Raw genomic sequence first — 12,696 nt, forward strand, 5'->3', positions numbered from 1 at the left:
GCACCGCGGCATGCGGGATCCTCCCAGACCGGGGGGCGAACCCGGTTTCCCCGCCTCGGCAGGCGGACGCGCAACCACTGCGCCACCAGGGAAGCCCCAATGTTTGGTTAGTTTTAACTGTTTAACTTGATTAGTTAAAGAAAGGAGGTGGGGAGGACTGGTTCAACGTATTTTAAAGAGGCATGTTGCCAACCTTTAAGGCAACTTGATTTAATTGCTTCAGGTTTTTAAGGACCTCATGAAAAAAAACTTCAAATGGGACTCACCAATGAAATTAATGAAATTCCACTCCAGACAAATAATATTCCATCTCTTGATGATAAAAAATGCTTTAAGTAAAAGCAGGTAGTCCACAGCACTCCATCCTTGCTTACTTTGCTTTGATTAAGATCAAACATAGAAACAATTTCTCTAAGTATTCCATGACTACATATCATAGGGAGAAAGGACTGCTCTTGGGACAGAACTTATGCCAAATATTTGAAAAAGTATTTCATGAGGTCAATTATTATTTCCTCTAATGTAAAAGTCCATACACTAAAAATAAGAATTGAGCGCCTGCTAATCTCTACATTAACTTGTCTCTCTCTCTTGAGGTCCCTGTGGAAGATGTATGTTTTCATGCCCTCCCCGGGAAATTTTGATGCTACTGTGCATTCAAGAGCTTAGGATAGTGTGGTCTCTCTGTCTCTTGCTCTCTCTTTTGGTGTCTCTGTCTCTGTCTCTCTCTCTCCTTGTTGTTACTTTTCCTGTCTTTAGCAGATATTGTTGGAGCCACTTCTTCCTTTTCTCATGCTGGCAGACCTCCACTTTTGAGTAGATTCCACCTTCCTGCCCAAGGCTCTTCAGCTCCTGCATACTCCAGGAGGGAATGATGGCTGATCTAAAGCACTCATGTAGTCTCACTCTCCTTGCCAGGGACTGATTAGGCATGTATCTAATCTGGGCAATTAGATATGAGTAGAAAGCTGCCAAGGACCTCTGGAAAAGGTTTCTCAGGCTAATAAAAAGAGATACACAGTCCTTTTCTGCTCTCAGACATTATTGGATCCAGATGTGATGATTGGAAATGAAGCAGTCCCTTACAACTATGAGGACAGGGGTGACACACTGAGGATGGCACAATTCTGAGCCATTGAATGAATAAACCCTGCTGTGGTCCCAATGTAGAACTTCTAGTTATGGGAAACAGTACATTCCCCTAAGGTCATAACCAGGTGAGTTAAGGTTTGTTGCTACTTGCAGCTGAAACATTCTAACAAAATTTCTCACAAGTTTCTCATGGATAGCTAAGAAATGAACACACACTATCAAATTCTATCCAATTTGTAATAACCATTAGTATTAGAAATAATTGGGAGGGAGAAACAAGAGGGAGTAGGTATGGGGATATATGTATATGTATAGCTGATTCACTTTGTTATAAAGCAGAAACTAACACACCATTGTAAAGCAGTTATACTCCAATAAAGATGTTAAAAAAAATAATTAACACCAGAATAAAACTGACAATGGCTAAAATTACATACAGTAAAATTTGTTGTTTTTAGAGAATCAAACCTTCAAAGGATTTATCTATTCCCATTTTTAATTGTGGAAAAATTCAAGATAATTCAAAAGAATAGAAACTAGTATAATGAAGTCCCATGTACCTATCACTTAACTTCAACAACTGTCAACTCAAGGTCAATTGTTTCATCTATACTCCCACCTACTCTCTCCACTTCTAGAATATTTTGAAGCAAATCTGGAGACCTCATATTATTTCATCAGGAAATACCTCTAAGATTAGCAAGTATCTCCAAGATATAAGGACTTGTAAATATATCACTAAAATAACATTATCATACCTAAAATGAATAATAACTCATTATTAACATTCAATACCTGTCAATATTCAAATTTCCCAAGCTGCTTCATAATTTGGATGGTCAATTTGTTCAAATCAAGATCAAACAAGGTGTGCAGATTAAATGTGATTCACGTTTCTTGTCTGTTTTAATCTACAGTTTTCCCTCTCTCTATTTTTCCTTATAATTTATTTGTTTCTCAAAAAAAACATTTAAAATATCTACTCCAGAAAAGTTAGATTTTGTGGAAATAATAGCCACAAAAGAAAATTCAAAAAGGCAGAGGTTATGGAAACATTTGATATGGATGAAAACTGATCAATGAATCAAATCTTTGTTGTAAAATGTAAAGGGAGAAGAATTTATTTAAAAACAATTTTCGGAAAAATAAAAATAAGAGAGGAAAACTGGGAAGAAATAGTATAAAATATAAAATTTATCATGGCATTAAACCAGTGTGGTAGAATTTACCCTATAAAATAGTTTCTTAATGAAAATTCATCAATTTTGACCTAATTCTGATGAGATTCTTTACTCTCAAAATGTTCTCATGGTTGAAATAGTGCTGTTAAAATAGTATTAAAATAATGGAATCAGAATACTTAACACTTGTCTGTGAGATATCCAAGTGGAAACATTCGATGGGGTTGGGAGGCCAGAAGAGAGACAAAGGCTGCTGTCATTGATTTGAGAAACATGATAAATTAATTCATGATTGAAGCCACAGGAACACACACAAAAATCATCCAGGAAAAATGTGAAAATTAAGAAAAGGGCTTCAAAAAGAACCCCAAAGAATATGCATTTAAATAATGGGCTATTAAAAGCCAGCAATGAAGATAGCAAAGAATGCCATAAATTGTGGTGTTCTGAATGCTGTGGCAGCCTAGAGAATGCACCTCCAGACTTCCAACTGTAGGGAAGGTAAATGTCCGGGGCTCCCATTACTGGACTCTGAAATCTGCTGCTCTGTTTGCCACAGAACCATGTTAGGCATTGATCTAGATGTTGTATAAATGATGCTGATGGGCTCATTAACTTTCCAGGAAACATGTTATAGTCTCTAAAGAGGTTAAGATGTACCCAGATCTTGAGCCATACTTTCCTTCCTCTATTTGCCACTTGTGGCAGCACTGCTAAATACCTACTGAATCTCATTTTTCTTTTCCCTTACCATTAGAAATTTGATTTCCTAGGAGTGGCTGTATAACATACTTCTAGCCAATGAGATGTAAGGGAAAGTCTACTGAAAGGAGCTCATGGGAAAGCAATTGCTTTTCCTGTATTAAAAAAAGATGGGTGGGCAAACTTCTCTGACAAATACCTTTAGCCCTTCACCTTTCACTCTTCTTCTTATCTAGAATTCAGATACAATGATAAGGTGGTTTAGTGATCTTTTAAAAATAGTCTTTTTTTTTTTTAAGAGCAATTTTAGGTTCACAGTAAAATTCAGTGGAAGGTATGGAGATTCCCCAAATACCCCTGCCTCCACAGATGCATAGCCAGCCTCTCTTACTATCAACATCCCCCACCAGAGTAGTAATTTGTTACAATTGATGAACTTAATCACCCAAAGTCCATAGTTTACATTACCTTTCATTCTTGGTGTTGTACGTTCTATGAGTTTGGACAAATGTATAATGACATGTATCCATGGTTACAGTATTGTATGCAATAGTTTCACTGCACTATAAACCCTTTGTGCTCTCATTCTTCTCTCCCCACTAACTCCTAGCAAACAAAAGTCTTTTTACTGTCTCCATAGTTTTGCCTTTTCCAGAATGTCATACAGTTGGAATCATACTGGCTTTTCAGACTGGCTTCTTTTACTTAGTAATATGCACTAAGTTTCTGCCATGTCTTTTCATGGCTTGATAGCTCATTTTTTAGCAGTGAATAATAGAGTTGACCCTTGGACAACACAGATTTGAATTGTGAGGGTACATTTATACATGGATTTTTTTTCCAGAAAATACACACAGTACTATATGATCCATGGTTAAATCTGGGATGTGGAACCACAGATACACAGGGCCAACTATGGGGCTCAAGCATCTGTGGATTTTAGTAACTGTGGCAAGTCCTGGAACCAATCCCCTGTGGATATCATGGGACAACTGTACTACATGGTCTGGATGTACCACAGTGTCTTTATCCATTCACCTACTGAAGGATATCTTGGTTGCTTCCAAGGTTTGGCAATTATGAATAAAGCTGCTATGAACATCCATGTGCAGGTTTTTGTGTGGGTATTAGTTTTCACCTCCTTTGGGTAAATACCAAGGAGCACGATGGATGGATTTGATAGTAAGCATATATTTAGTTTCATAAGAAACTGCCAAACTAGGGGCTTCCCTGGTGGCGCAGTGGTTACGAATCTGCCTGCCAATGCAAAGGACACGGGTTCGAGCCCTGGCCCTGGGAAGATCCCATGTGCCGCGGAGCAACTAAGCCCATGCGCCACAACTACTGAGCCTGAGCTCTAGAGCCCACAAGCCACAACTACTGAGCCCACGTGCCACAACTACTGAAGCCTGCACGCCTAGAGCCTGTGCTCCACAAGAGAAGCCACTACAATGAGAAGCCCGCGCACCGCAATGAAGAGTAGCCCCTGGGCTTCCCTGGTGGCGCAGTGGTTGAGACACCAACGACGACCCCCCGTGAGCCATGGCCGCTGGGCCTGCGCGTCCGGAGCCTGTGCCCCGCAACGGGAGGGGCCACAACAGAGGGAGGACCGCATACCACAAAAAAAAGAAAAGAAAAAAAGAGTAGCCCCTGCTCGCCGCAACTAGAGAAAGCCCGCACACAGCAACAAAGACCCAACACAGCCAAAAATTAATTAATTAATTAATTAATTAAAAAATAGAAACTGCCAAACTATCTTCCAAAGCAGCTGTACTATTTTACATTCCTACCAGCAATGAATGAGAGTTCCTGTTGCTCCACATCCTTGTCAGAATTTGGTATTGTCAGTGTTCTGAATTTTGGCCACTCTACTATATATGTAGTGGTATCTCATTGTATTTTAATTTGCATTTTCATGATGACATATTATGTGGAGCACCTTTTCATATGCTTGTGTATCTTCTTTGGTGAGGTGTCTTTTAAGGTCTTTGGTCCATTTTTTAAAACAGGTTGTTCATTTTCTTATTGTTGAGTTTTAAGAATGTGTTGTATATTTTGGATAACAGTCCTTTATCAGTATGTCTTTTGCAAGTATTTTCTCCCAGTCTGTGTGTTGTCTTTTTATTCTCTTAACAGTGTCTTTCACAGAGTAGAAATTTTTAATTTTAATGAAGTCCAGCTTACCAATTCTTTCCTTCATGGATTGTGCCTTTGGTGTTGTACCTAAAAAGTTATCACCAAACTAAGGTCATTTGTGGTGGTAAGGTGTGGGGGGAGAGGAAGTGCCTGTAGCCCTAAGATTAGGTATCAGTATTTTAATGTGCTTGTGCCTCTGGAGTTTGAACTTGACAAGTACTTCTTAGTCCTCCCCCAACCCTTAGGTGGGACAGGATGGCTAGAGTAGGCTGGAGTTGGGTATTTCCCTTTCCCCAGGTCAGTTAGGCTCTGGTACAAGCCTAGCAGATTAGACTCTGGTTAAATAGTTTCTCCTGAGGGCAGACCTTGTTAAGAAGAAGAGATGCTCTGGCATATTCAAAATGGCTACTTTCCCCCTTGCCCTGCCAGAAGCACAAGGGGTTTTTCTCCAATATTCACTGTGAGAACCTGCTCAAGCGCATGGAGGTGAAACTGACAAAAGTGTAGGACCCCGCCGCCCCCATATAACTGGGTCCCCCTGAAGTTTTTGACTCTCAAACTTGTCCACAGTAAGCCTCTCTCCAGCAATTCATCAATTACAGTTTAGGTTTCCCAACCCTTACACTGGCTCCTGAGAAGGTTTCTGCTTGTGGGTTTCTGCTCCAGTAAGTTTGTGATTGTTTTTATATGCCTGTGTCTTCGAGCAGCAGTTTGCACTGTGACTTCACTTCTCTGATGGATCCAAGAAGAGTTGTTGATTTTTTTTTCAACTTGTTCGGCTTTTTACTTGTCATTAGGATACAGTGGTGATTTCCAAGCTCCTTACGTGCCAGACCAGAAACTGGAAGTCAATAGTCATCTTTTGACCATGAAAATGTGAGCCACATGTTATGGATGAAGGAGATAAAAGGAGGCTGGTCATTGATGATGTCTTTGACTTACTGCACTTGGATTTCCTTCCTAGGTGCTTCTTGTTACTTGGAAAATAAAAATACACCTCTCTTTGGTTAAGCCACTGTAGTGTGGTTTTCTTTTTATTTATTTATTATTATTTTTTTTTTGTGGTACGCAGGCCTCTCACTGCTGTGGCCTCTCCCGTTGCGGAGCACAGGCTCCGGACACACAGGCTCAGCGGCCATGGCTCACGGGCCCAGCCACTCCGCGGCATGTGGGATCTTCCCGGACCGGGGCACGAACCCGTGTCCCCTGCATCGGCAGGCGGATTCTCAACCACTGCGCCACCAGGAAAGCCCTGTAGTGTGGTTTTCATTACAGGTAGCTGAATGCAATCATAACTGATACATTTTTTGGCCATTTCACTCCTCACTGATATTCCTAACTAAAGAGTAGGCAGAAAAATTAAATATCATATATGATTATAACTTGTTCCAACTTGGGACTCATATAGAATTTTTTAAAACAATGAACTCCACAAAAAATAATATCTTTTAGTCTTCCCTTTACCAAACAATGTGGGGTTTTTTCCCCTCTGTTGCTCTGAGTCCAGAATGTGTCATTTTCTTCTAATCCTAGAAATTTCTAGGATATTTCAGGCTGAGGACATCACATCATCATAAAATCATAGCTTCTCTTACAGAGTCGAGAGATGACTACAACTAATTTAATTTCCCTTTGTCTACAATATACCATACTGCCTGCATATCACAATATAAGGTAGATCTTGGATTTCATCAGGAAATGAAACAAATTTAGGTATAGAAAATTGACTACTGGCTACCAGTTCTTTCACTGAATAAACAGAACACCAAAAATATATATTTATAGGAAAACAAGTTACCATACATTTTATAATCATCTACATGCGCTTTATAGCATCCACAGCACACTTTCTATAAAATAGAAAACAACATATTATTTCAAAATGAGCTACTGGGTATGCAGAAAATGAAATGAACACAAACTGGGGAAATAAAGGTTTAGAACTGAAATAAATATAAGATACTTCATAATTTTTGAAGCTTAGAATGACACATTAAGTGGCTCTAGGTAAAGAATACTATGACATCACTAAAAGTGGAAGGTTATTTTTGACCTTTCAAAATGTTAACATTCTTCTTTCAAGAGGAAAAAAAAATTTCTTTCCTGTTGGTCTTTGGATATGCCACGATGTGAAGCTGGCAAATACTTGCTTATAATATGTCTTCATTGTTGTGCTTGTTACTTACTTCAGAGATATTTCTTCCATGTCAGTATGATAAAAGAGGCTTGATATTTGTCATTTTGAGCTTTCAACATCCAAATATTCTTCTTTGTTAATTTTGCCTAAAATGTCATATCCCCTTTCCCTAACTCCTATTTATTCTTCAGTTCCAAGCTATGCTATAAAATGAAACCATTTACACTTCCTTAAAAAATAAAATATTTTGGAATATATTTAACACTTATAAGACCTCTACACTGAAAACTATATAACATTGCTGAGAGAAATTAAAGAAACCCTTAAAAATAAAGAGATACACTATTTTCATGGATTGGAAAACTCAATATTGTTAAAATGTCAGTTATCCCCAAATTGATGTAGAGCTTTAACACAATTCCAATCACAATCTCAGTAGGCTTTTATTTTTCTTGGTAGAAATTCACAAGCTTATTCTAAAATTTACATGGAAATGCAAAGGAAAATTCAATGAACATTGAAAAATAAGGACAAAGTTGGAGAATTTAGTCTACCTAATTTTAAGACTTACTATGCATAGCTATTCCTTCCCCTAGGATACCTTCCATGGCCCTTCCAGTCTGGGTTAAGTGCCTCTCTTCTGCACTCCCTCAGTATTCTGAACTACAGTCATGAAAGCACTTACCACAGTGCATTTCAATGATGTGTTATTTGTCTGTGCTCCCCACCTTAGATTTCATAAGGGCATGGACGAGGATCTATCTGGTTTACCACTGAATCTGCACCACCTAGAAGGGTGCCTGCACACTACAGACATGCAAGTATTTGCTGCATTAAGTTGAACTTAAATAATTTTTGTAAAAAAAGTTAATATTTTAAAAGAAAACTCATAAAGGTCATCTTTTGCCTGAGAACTATTTACACAGGTAGCCAGGACTCGTTTACCTGACTTGGTTTTTAAAAGATATTAATATCACCATGACAGGATTAAATAGATTACGATCATGCAATTCAATTCATAAAAAATTAGATCAACCCTTTGGAAATCAAATGTCCTAAGCATTTATAGTATATTGCCCAGTAACTGTACTCCCAAGAAGTTAGATGTATGGAATAATGCAGAAGGCAAAAACAGCTTTATGCACAAAAATGTTCACTGTTATTGTTATTTATTAAAGAAAAATGGAGATAAGCTAAGAGTCATACAAAATGAGATTCATTTTAAAAATAACATGGTAGATCAACTTGATGTAATATTTTACAGCCAAAAGATGATTATCAAAATAATATAATATTTCTTGGGGCTTCCCTGGTGGCGCAGTGGTTGAGAGTCCGCCTGCCGATGCAGGGGACATGGGTTCGTGCCCCAGTCTGGGAAGATCCCACATGCTGCGGAGCGGCTGGACCCATGAGCCCTGGCCGCTCAGCCTGCGCCTCTAGAGCCTGTGCTCCACAATGGGAGAGGCCACAACAGTGAGAGGCCCGCGTACCGCAAAAAAAAAAAAAAAAAAAAAAAAATATATATATATATAAAATATTTCTTAAAATGGCAGACTAGGGTTTTTTTTTTAATTAATCCTCCTGCTATAACTAAATAACAAAGCTCAATTAATAGTTTTTCACCTTCTTTTAAATCACGGAAAAACGTGACAAGCCAACAAGAAATTACTAGGCCAAAAGTGAAGGGAAAAGGTCACCCCAGAGAGTTAACTGGAAATGTGGTTTTTTCCCTGAAAGCATTTGTCAATCCTTAAAATTTTGTACTTATATTAAAAACCCTTTCGGGCAAGAAAGGCAGAAAGTAAAGCCCAGGTTCTGCAAAAGATTGAGAGTCTCATAGAGGAAACTTCTCACAATATGTTGGAACTTTACACCCAGAGTGAGGATAAACTAGGAGAGAAATATCTTATACAGAATTACACCCTATGTAGGGTCATAAGAGCACCAGAGAATTATAAGCCTTAAAGTAGCTGAACTCCAAGGAACTTAGCAGAAGCAAATGCAAATCCTTTCTAGATAAAAGTACTTTCCTTGCAAGTCTAAATTTATTCTCACAAATAATTGGTCAAATATAATGTCCAACACAAACACAAGGCTCACAAAGAAACTAGAGTCTATGAGCAAGAACTAGCAAAAGCAATAGACAAGAGAAACAGATCCACAAAGATTTCAGATATTGAACAACTATGCTGATTATAGATAAGGAAAAGACAAGTTTGAAGATCTCTATAGAGAACAGAAACCATAAAAAGTGCTATAATAAAGTTGCAAAAGAATCTAAAAGAATTCTAGAAATAAAAAATACAGTAACTGAAATTAAAACCCTAAAGGTGTTGGTGAACACATCCAGGTACTAGGATGGTGATGGTGGCACACCCTGGGAGGGAATGGAAGCTCCACGCCACCCCATCTCCCCATACTTTGGCTTATGTATCTCTTCCATTTGGCTGTTCCTGAGCTGGAGGAGGAGAAGGCCATGTGAAGACAGGTGCAGAGGTTGGAGTAATGCAGCCATAAGCTAAGGAACACTTAGAGCCACCAGAGGTGAAAGTGGCAAGGAAGCATTCTCCCCTAGAGCCTTCAGAGAGAGCATCGCCTTACTGACACTTCAATTTGGACTTCTGGCTTTCAAACTCAGATAATAAATTTCTGTTGTTTCAAGCCAAACACACACACACACACACACACACACACACACACACACACACACACGCACATCCCAAAGGTCAAATCCCTGCTCTGAAAAGATGGCTCTTGGCCTTGGCTACACATTTGAAACACCTGGGAGAGCTTAAAACAAAAAACAAGCAAGCAAAAAACCACTAATTACCATGCTCCAACCCAGATCAGTTGAATTAGAATCTTAGGGAGTAAGACCCAGGAGTCGGTTCCTTAAAATGCTATGCATCCAGGGTTGGGATCCATTACTCTGGATCAGGAATGGGCAAACGGTGGCTCAGAGGCCAAATCTGGTCTGCCACCTGTTTTTGTAAATAAAGTTTTATTGGAATACATGCACATACACAAAACCCAAGGCCCACCCAGTTTAGAAGACTGCATTCTGATGATAAGAAAATTAGGAAATTAGAAAAAGAAAAATAATAAAGATTAGAGGGGAAATTAATGAAATAATGAATAGAAAAGCAATAGAGAAAATCAACGAAACTAAAAGTTAGTTCTTTGAAAACAGCAACAAAATTGACAAACCTTTAGTTAGATGGACCAGGGCAGGGGGGTGGGGGGGAAACAGACTCTAAGTACTAGAATCAGAAATGAAAGAAGGGACATTATCAGTGACCTTACAGAAAATAAAAACCAGGATTATAAAGGAGTACTACAAACAATTTTATGCCTACAAATTAGATAACCTTGGTAAAATGGACAAATTCCTACAATGACACAAACTACTGAAACAGACTCAAGAAGAAATAGATAAATGAATAGACCTATAACAAGTGGAGAGATTGAGTCAATAATTAGAAAACTACCCACAAACTCCAGACCCAGATGGCTTCACCACTGAATTCTACTAAAAGTTTAAAGAAGAATTAATGCCAATTCTTCACAAACTCTTCCAAAAATTAGAAGAGGACAGAACACTTCTCATCTCATTTTGCTATGCCAGTATTACTCTGATACCAAAACCAGAAAAACACATCACAAGAAAACTATAGACCAATATCTATTATGAATATGGTCAAATTAATCCTCAACAAATACTAGCAAACCAAATGCAGCAACATACAAAAACAATGATATACCATGACCAAGCAGGATGCAAGTTTGGTCCAACTTCCCAAAATCAATTAATGTATTACTTCATATCAATATAATAAAAAACCAAAACTTACATGAACATCTCAATAGATACAGAAGAGTGTTTGACAAAATCCAACACTCTTTCATGATAAAAACACTCAACAAACTAGAAACAGAAGGGAACTTCGCCAATATGATAAAGAATATCCACACAATAAAACTCCAGAGTTAACATTATACTTACTGATGAAAGGCTGAATGTTTTCCCCCTAAGGTCAGGAATGAGGCAAGGATGTCTGCTCTTGCCACTTCTATTCAGCCTTGTACTGGAGGTTCTAGCCAGGGCAAATAGGCAAGAAAAAGAAAAAGAAATAAAAGTCATTCAGATTGGAAAGGAAGAAGTAAAATTATCTATTCACAGATGACATGCTAGTGTATATGGAAAATCCTAGGAAATTCACTGAAAAATGATTAGAACTAATAAAAAGTTCAGCAAGTTTTCAAGATACAATAAATATACAAAAACCAATTGTATTTCTATACACTTGCATGAACTACTAAAAAATGAAATTAAGAAAACAATTCCATTTACAATTGCATCCAAAAGAATAAAGTATTTAGGAATAAATTTAATGAAAGAAGTGCAAAAATTATACTCTGAAAGCCACAAAACACTGTTGAAAGATATTAGAGAAGATCTATAATTGGAAAAATACCACGTGTTCATGGATCAGAAGACTTAACCTTGTTAAGACAAGGATACTCCCCAGTCTGATCTACAGATTCAACGCAATACCAATACCAATTCCAGCTGGTTTCTTTGTAGAAATTGACAAAATCCTTGTAAAATATATATGGAATTGTAAGGGACCTAGAATAGTCAAAATAGTCTTGAGAAAGAAGAACAAAGTGGGAGTCATACTTCCTGATTTCAAATCTTTTTTTTTAATATTGGAGCATAGTTGATTTACAATGTTGTGTTAGTTTCAGGTGTACAGCAAATTGATTCCCATGTAAGTTATTACAGAATATTGAGTAGAGTTTCCTGTGCTATACAGTAGGTCCTTGTTTATTATCTATTTTATATATAGTAGTGTGTATGTGTTAATCCCAACCTCCTAATTTATCCCTCCTGATTTCAAATCTTACTACAAAGTAACAGTAATCTAGGGACTTCCCTGGTGGTCCAGGATTAAGACTCTGAGCTTCCAGTGCAGGGGGTGCGGGTTTGATCCCTGGTCGGGGAACTAAGATCCCACATGCCGCATTGTGTGGCCAAAAAAAAAAAGTAATAGTAATCTAGACAATGTGGTACTAGCACAAGGATAGACATATAGATCAATGGACTAGAACCGAGAGTCCAGAAATCAACCCATATGTCTATAGTCAACTAATTTTCAACAAGAATGCCAAAACCATCCAATAAGGAAAGAAAAGAACAAATGGTCCTGGGACAATTGAATAGCCATATGCAGAAGAATGAGGTTAGATCCCTTCCTAACACCACATATAAAAATTAACTTGAGGGCTTCCCTGGTGGCGCAGTGGTTGAGAATCCGCCTGCCGATGCAGGGGACACGGGTTCGTGCCCCGGGGGAAGATCCCACATGCCGCGGAGCGGCTGGGCCCGTGAGCCATGGCCGCTGAGCCTGTGCTCCGCAAAGGGAGAGGCCACAACAGTGAGAGGCC

At 38.4% G+C, this 12,696-nt stretch overlaps 1 long non-coding RNA gene across 2 annotated transcripts in view; it reads right to left on the minus strand.

The window, feature by feature from the left end:
* LOC114488067 (uncharacterized) overlaps positions 1-12,696 on the minus strand; it is a 55,605-nt gene that overhangs the window by 37,635 nt on the left and 5,274 nt on the right. Inside the window, exons 3-4 of one of the 2 annotated variants that reach the window (XR_003683763.2) lie at positions 11,252-11,342; positions 10,456-10,508 (exon numbers count right to left, since the gene is read on the minus strand). This is a non-coding gene — a long non-coding RNA (uncharacterized lncRNA). The remainder of the gene's footprint in view (positions 1-10,455; positions 10,509-11,251; positions 11,343-12,696) is intronic. The other variant, XR_003683762.2, reaches the window with a different exon arrangement.

This window comes from Physeter macrocephalus, chromosome 16 (assembly GCF_002837175.3).
Source record: "Physeter macrocephalus isolate SW-GA chromosome 16, ASM283717v5, whole genome shotgun sequence".
Classification (NCBI taxonomy): Eukaryota; Metazoa; Chordata; class Mammalia; order Artiodactyla; family Physeteridae; genus Physeter; species Physeter macrocephalus.